Below are 7,386 nucleotides of genomic sequence, written 5' to 3' on the forward strand. Positions count from 1 at the left end.
CAGACTCCCCCTTTTACTTTTTTATATGACTTTTATACAAAGATTGTATAGCGCGCTGGAATAAAAATAATGGTGTTGGTTTTTGTTTGTTCCAGTACATCGGCGGGGGGAGGGAGCACATTACGCTTTCTTGCTGAAGTAGCTAAAAGTTAAAGTTGCAAATTTATGCGAAAGTTTGTATACTCGAAAATTTATTTTCAGCTTAAAAAGACTCTGAAATGATAATTGCATCCCCCCCTCCACACGGGCTTTGCGTGAGGTAAGAGGGCCTGTCAATGAGCAAAAATTAACACCTTCCCGACTAGCTCACATATACACCGAGTGGCCAGATTATTATATACACCGAGTGGCCAGATTATTATATACACTGAGTGGCCAGATTATTATGACCACCTGACGTTTGTAGGCAAATTAGCTATAATTTTGCGCTGAAGTTGCTAGAGGGCCAGACCATTATAAATAGGGAAGCGGGTTGTTTACCACGACAGTAGAAGGGATTTGTTTCTGAAGATACGGGAAACAACGCGATGTAACAGCCTTTGAACGTGGGATGATTGTTGGCGCTCGGAGCCATGGAGCGAGTATCAGCAAAACAGCAGAATTCGTTACATGTTCAAGAGCAGCTGTTGTTAAAGTGTTTAAAGACCGGACTGTCAGCCGAAAATCTGGGTCTGAACGTGCGAATTGTGGCCGTCAGCGACTAGTCAATGTTAGGGCAGAACGGAGAGGGCCATCTTGGAGTATATCTTGGTATACACCAAGATGGTGGGACCCGAACATGCGGTCGCTGCCATCTTTGTATACAGTATACCAAGATACACCCCAAGATGGCGGCGCGCATGCGCAGAACGCGCCAGTGGCAAATATGGCCGCCGCTCGTTCTGCAGTTGCACTATGCGGTTTCCGATTCGGAGGTTCATTGCCTCAAAATCCGAAACAGCATAAAAATGTGTTTTCTTTCACAAAACAATAGCAAGAAGGGTGAACTCTGCACAAAATGCACCCTCCTGCTCCAAGACCAGCGGCACCTATAGGAACCGCCGGCTTCTGTAAAGGCAGAGATAGGACTCTGTCGCTACTTAAAGGAGAACTCAAAGTTCTAGCCGACCTGTGACAATGAGACTGTCACAGGTCGGCTCAGTAGATCGGGAGGTGAGCAAACATATACCGGCATTCACTCACCTCTCGATCCAGTCACGGCTCTCTGCCGTGACAGGGGAGGGGCTGGATTCGCCCCTCCCCGCTCCGATCCGCCAGCGCTTACTGGCGGAACGGACGGGGAGGGGGCGGGTACAGCAGGCTCTGCCTCTAGATAGGCAGAGCCAGCTGTCAGTCACGCAGCTGGGCGGATCCCGGCACAATTGTCGGGATCCGCTTCAGGTGCGGCGTCTCAGTATACCGCGAGCAGCAGCTTGCGGTATACTGCAGCGTCTCAGTATACCACGAGCTGCTGCTTGCGGTATACTGAGCCTAGGGTGACGGGAGGACGCTAGTTTGTGTCCTCCCGTTACCCTAAGGAGAACTATGGGGAAAAGCCTTAACCCCATAGTTCTCCTTTAAGGCTGCCTTGTAAAATGCCTGTTTGGTGTGCCTTACATGACATCGGGCTCCTTTGCATATGTAAAAGTCAGTGGGTCCTGCAGCAGGTAAGGTCGTCTGCTCAGGTTAAACACATTTCCCTCGTGCCTACAGACACCCGAAATGGAAATCCGGCCCTGCACAATGAGAATACAGGATCACAATTGAGAGACAGGGATTGGGTGTTGTCACGATGTAACAGGAACAAGAACCTTCATGGCAGGATCAAGCCAATCAAGATGACTTAAAAACCCCCAACCCGGAAAAATACCGGTCAGCAGCGGCGACGGAACAATGAAGGATATGGTGGAGGCTACAGCACTGGGGGAAAGAGTCCCTTTGGCAGATGCATCTTACACATTATATCAAAAACTTGGTAGCAGAGCTTAATTCCACCTTAGTTGATTTAGAATCTTTTCGAATTGGCAGCTTTCCTTAAAATAATCCCTGGTGATCCTGCCATGAAGGTCCTTCTACAGGCACTTCCTGTTACAGGGTTGCAAAGCCTCTCAGTCGGGTTGTGCAGGATCTATGGTGGGCTCTGCAGGGGTCTCATTCCCTACACACATGTGCAGTTCCTCTTACCTGCAGCTCCCCAGCCTGCCCCGGGACATCCCGCCGTCAGATCATGGGGTATGGGCAGCCCAGAGCCGCCTGCAGCTTCTCCATCACCTCCTCTGGCCAGGCCGCATCTCACTGGGCCCTGGTCCCGCCTCCTCCTCCTCCACCCGGCAGCTCCCTCAGTCAAATTAGGCGGCCACGAGGCTCCATGAGCAGCCGCCTAATTTGCCTGATTAGGCAGCCGAGGCCACCTCATTCCGTGCAGCACGGCTCGCCTCACTGATTTGGGGGCGGCGTTTTTTGCTGCCGCCCAAGGCAAATGCCTTCTTAACCGGACTGCTCGGCCTGCAGGCAGCAGTGGAGTAAAATATAAATTGAGTCATGTAAAAGAAAAATAGGAATTCAAATACTGAAAAAACTATTGTTACCTGGGTAAAGCTTATGAGAATACAATGTTCCCCGCCACAGCGATCCTTTAACCATCCGGAAAATGAGAGAACGAATGAACTTAAAAACGAAAAAAAAATAATAATACCCGGTTTCCTTTTAAACCATTCTGTCATGCCGCGGATAAATTATTTAAACCTGCGAGCGCCACTATGTAACAATACGGCCTCCCGGATCTAGAAGGATGAATTGTGCGCGCACATAAAATCCACATTTTAGTCTCTTTGCGCATTGTGGAGACAAACAATGTATATAACGATAAGGATAACGATATTTAAACAAGCCCTTCGGATGCAGCAAGCATGCTGTTCTCTGTATATTATCCTAATAGTTACGGCACAATACATCAGGTCTTGAGCGCAGCCGTTTCCATGGCGCCCTATTAAAGATTGCTGCTCGAACATCGAAAGTCATCTGCAATGCAAATAGCGCGCTGTCTGTCTGACGGAGCGCTCGGAAAATGATATGAACACAGAACGCTTTGTCACAACCTTCGTCGGCCATTAACGTTTCCCGTTCAATCAGAGGCACGTTTTTTTTTTGGGGGGTGGAAATGTTTTCTGATTTCTAAACAAGGAAAAAAAAAAAGAAGAAAAATCCTCGATAGCTGATTCTCTAATGATTCGTAAACTCGTTACGGCTAAAATTACACGGAGGCGGGGTGGTAGTAAGCAGATGGGGCTGTCGTATTAAAATAGTACCTAGAGCAAGATGTCCGCCCGCGCACTTTAAGCAGGCGTAAATTTGCGCAATACTCGGTAATTAAGATTACGTGCCCGATGGAAGATCGATGGAAGGGCCCTGATTAAGGTATTGAATGAGCGGGGAGGGGGTTAAGGGGCGGAGAAAACATCAATAGTTACTGTTCGTAGGGAAATAATACGTAAATACCAATCTACTTTACCGTACATAATACTTCACGCCTCATCTTCAACCAACAACCTTAAAGGAGAACTATGGGGTTAAGGCTTTTCCCCATAGTTCTCCTTAGGGTAACGGGAGGACACAAACTAGCGTCCTCCCGTCACCCTAGACTCCGTATACTGAGTATACCCTAGCTGCTGCTTGCGGTATACTGAGGCGCCGCAGCTGAAGCGGATCCTGACAATTATGTCTGTATCCGCCCAGCTGCGTGACTGACAGCTGGCTCTGCCTATCTAGAGGCAGAGCCAGCTGTACCCGCCCCCTCCCCCGTCCGTTCCACCAGTCAGCGCTGGCGGATTGGAGCGGGGAGGGGGGAATCCAGCCCCTCCCCTGTCACGGCAGAGAGCTGTGACAGGATCGAGAGGTGAGCGAACGCCGGTATGTGTTCGCTCACCTCCCGATCTACTGAGCCGACCTGTGACAGTCTCATTGTCACAGGTCGGCTAGAACTATGAGGTGAGTGAAAAGCACTCCCTTCATAGTTCTCCTTTAAGGCAGAACTGGGCAAGGTGGCATGTGACCAGTGGTGTATTTTGGTTTTGTGCTGCCCTAGGCAAGACTAAACTCAGGCACCCCCTTAATCTAAATTTGCCCCACCCCATCCTGTTTAGGACATTTTGCACAACCTGTCAGTCACTGGATACACCGAACACGGGTTCTCAGGAGAGCTGTGCATGGTCTCAGGTGGGCTTTACGGGGTCTCAGGAGAGTTGTGCATGGTTTATGGTGGGCTGTGTGGGGGTCTATGGTGGCCTGTGCAGGGTCTCAGGAGGACTGTGCGTATTCCCGTTCCCTGCATACATGTGCTGCTCCTCTTACCTGCAGCTCAAAGTGGCATCAGTACCAACAGAATACATTGCAGTCCCCCAGCCTGCTTCTGGGACATCATGCCATCAGATCACATGCTATGGCCAGCCCCGAGTTTCTCCTCCACCTTCTGTACAAAGCCAGCCAGACCGCAACTCACTGGGCCCTCCCCTCCACTGGGCAGCACTCTAATTAGGCAGCTGCTCTTAGGAACTTGCCGCCACCTAGTTTGCCGTATTAGGCAGCCAGCGCTGCCTGATTCTGTGCCTCCCGGCCTCAGCCCACTGGGCAAGTGCCCAGTATGCCCAAAGGCAAGTCCGGCCCTGTCCGCCTCATTGGTTTTGGGGTGGCGTTTTCAACTGCCCCCCCTGGAAAGTGCTGCCCTAGGCAAATGCATAGTTTGCCTTGCGGTAGATACACCCCTGCATGCGACCATAAAAATAACCTGTTGTCCACCCTTTGCCAGGAAAGGGTGCCACATGGAAGAAGGGCACGGAACTGAGAGGAAGAAACCTTCCTGGCACAGCAATGAAGGATTAGGATTGCCATTGCCAATGAAGGATTCTCCCAAACCCCTCCGTAGAATGCTAAGTGCCGGTCCTGAAGTACTGGGTCACATTTATTTCCAAGAGAGACCTTTCAGAGACTTTGCCTCGGAGCTGTCACCATCCCAATGTGCATTTCCAAGGACTGTGACTTTTTCCCATGAAAATAAAGTAGACGTCTTTGAGAATAAGGTCAACTGGGACTTTAAGTTACCGAGACACGCTAGGACATTAATATATAACATTTCATTAGAGAGCCATCGCCCATCATCGGATAATTATTATTATTATTATTTTTTGCAATGATGGATCACGTCCTCAAAAAGTTGAAGTTTAGCGCGATCTGACTCATCTCATTGACCTTTCTGCCCAATTGAACTTTTCCCGGTCGCTCTATCCATCACGTCGGCGCGGCTCCTGTTCCAGGTTACCCTCCATCTGTCACGTGAGGGTGAATCATATTACCGGCATAATGAGCCGTTTAATAACAACTCGGGTGCTGATTTATAGGTCGCAGGATGCACGGGCCAAACATATCAGGTCACGAGCAACGGCACGCCCGCGTCCGAACCAACGGCACTTTGCCATTCTCTCTGACACTTGCCATGTCAATTAAGGCGCCATTAACGCCGGCAGGCAGCGGAACCGCAAACCTCCGCGGCACTTCCCGTATTTGATACAAAATTGATTTGATAAAAAAAGTCGTTATTTTCCGCCGTCGTACGGAGTTTCTGTAACACAACAACGTCTGATGTTTCCTGTCTCCCGCAATTACAAGTTCCTTTTAGATTTTCTTGTAAACTGTGTTTTTATTTACGCCGCACCTGACAGCGAGATTAACGAGGATAATGACTTTGAGAACGCGTTGACATTTTTTCTTTTTTAACAATTTTAGGAATCCGAAGGGAAATCAAAAATCTACCGGCAGAACATTGGCGTTTCCAATGCATCGAAGACGTCTGCTGATAGAAATGATCAGGGAAGGGCTAGACCTGCTAAGTGGAGATATCCGGCAACCCTTTCAAGGTCAGACAAGGTACTGCGTCTGCTGCTTCACTACCCAAATTTCGCTGACGACCTGCCACTTGGCAGGCAAAAAAATTAAAGTGAAACTTTAGTCTTGTTATTGTTCTAAAGCACAACTCCACCTTTATTCTTTGGTTCCAAATGGTCTCCCCCTCATGTTTAAATATACTCTACTTACCCTTTACCCCCCTCCCCTTTGCTCCCTTGCTGCCCTTTGTGCCCCCCTCTGCCAACTGTCCTCTTCTGAGTTGAATGACGCCCAGCATCACCCAGTCACATTCTGGGGCTTCTCATGTTGGCCTGGGCTGCAGAGAACCTGGATGGATGGAGGCACCATTCTCTACAGCACTGAGCCAAGCGTTGCTGCTGTAGGAGAAGGGGACAGACTATGTGCAAGCATGCAATAAAATATGTATACTAAAAGCCTGAGGTTAGGCATTGCTTGGGGTAAGGGGGGAGGGGGGGGGGCAATTTCATGGCCTGGTTGAGTGAGGTACTGGTGATGTAGCCCCGGCCTGGTTAAGGGAAGCACTGGTGATGTCGCCCCAGCTTGGTTAAGTGAGGCACTGGTGATGTAATCCTAGTCTGGTTACGTGAGGCACTGGTGATGTAGCCCCGGCCTGGTCAAGTGAGGCACTGGTGATGTCGCCCCGGCCATGTTAAGTGAGGCACTGATGATGTAGCCCCGGCCGGGTTATGTGAGTCACTGGTGATGTAACCATGGCTTGGTTAAGTGAGGCACGGTTGATGCAACTCTGGTCTGGTTAAGTGAGGCACTGGTGATGTAGCCCCGGCCTGGTCAAGTGAGGCACTGGTGATGTCGCCCCGGCCTGGTTAAGTGAGGCACTGTGGATGTAACTCTGGTCTGGTTAAGCGAGGCACTGTGGATGTAACTCTGGTCTGGTTAAGTGAGGCACTGGTGATGTACCCTGGTCTGGTTAAGTGAGGCACTAGTGATGTAGCCCTGGTCTGGTTAAATGAGGCACTCTTGATGTAGCCCTGGTCTGGTTAAGTGAGGCACTGTTGATGTAGCCCTCTCCTGGTTAAGTGGGGGCACTGGTGGTGTAACCCTGGCCTGGTTAAGTGAGGCACTGGGGATGTAACCCTGGCTTCACAGATGCATCATGGGAAAGCTGCATCACCAGTGCTCTCCTTTAAAAAATGTAAACTGCAAAATTTTGCAAGATCTCGGGGTAAAGTAATCCCCCCCCCCTACACCGAGAGTGAACGCAGCCAAACACTGCCCAGACACCAGGATTTACATGACTTTGTCATCTCTGAGCCGGCATCTCAGTCCAGGAAGTAGATGATGACCCTGGGTGATGCCTGATGGCGCCATCATTCTGGAGAGAAGCAGATGAAAGTATTGTTGGAGGGAGTCCTATGAACTGTGTGAGGGGAGATAACTACTTAGAATTCATGATCCCCCCCCCAAAAAAAAAATATTTAAAAAAAGTAAAAAAATAAAAATAAATATATTAAATAATAAAAATTAACA

The sequence above is a fragment of the Nanorana parkeri genome, unplaced genomic scaffold (genome assembly GCF_000935625.1).
Source record: "Nanorana parkeri isolate BGI_ZX_2015 unplaced genomic scaffold, ASM93562v1 scaffold6, whole genome shotgun sequence".
Classification (NCBI taxonomy): domain Eukaryota; kingdom Metazoa; phylum Chordata; class Amphibia; order Anura; family Dicroglossidae; genus Nanorana; species Nanorana parkeri.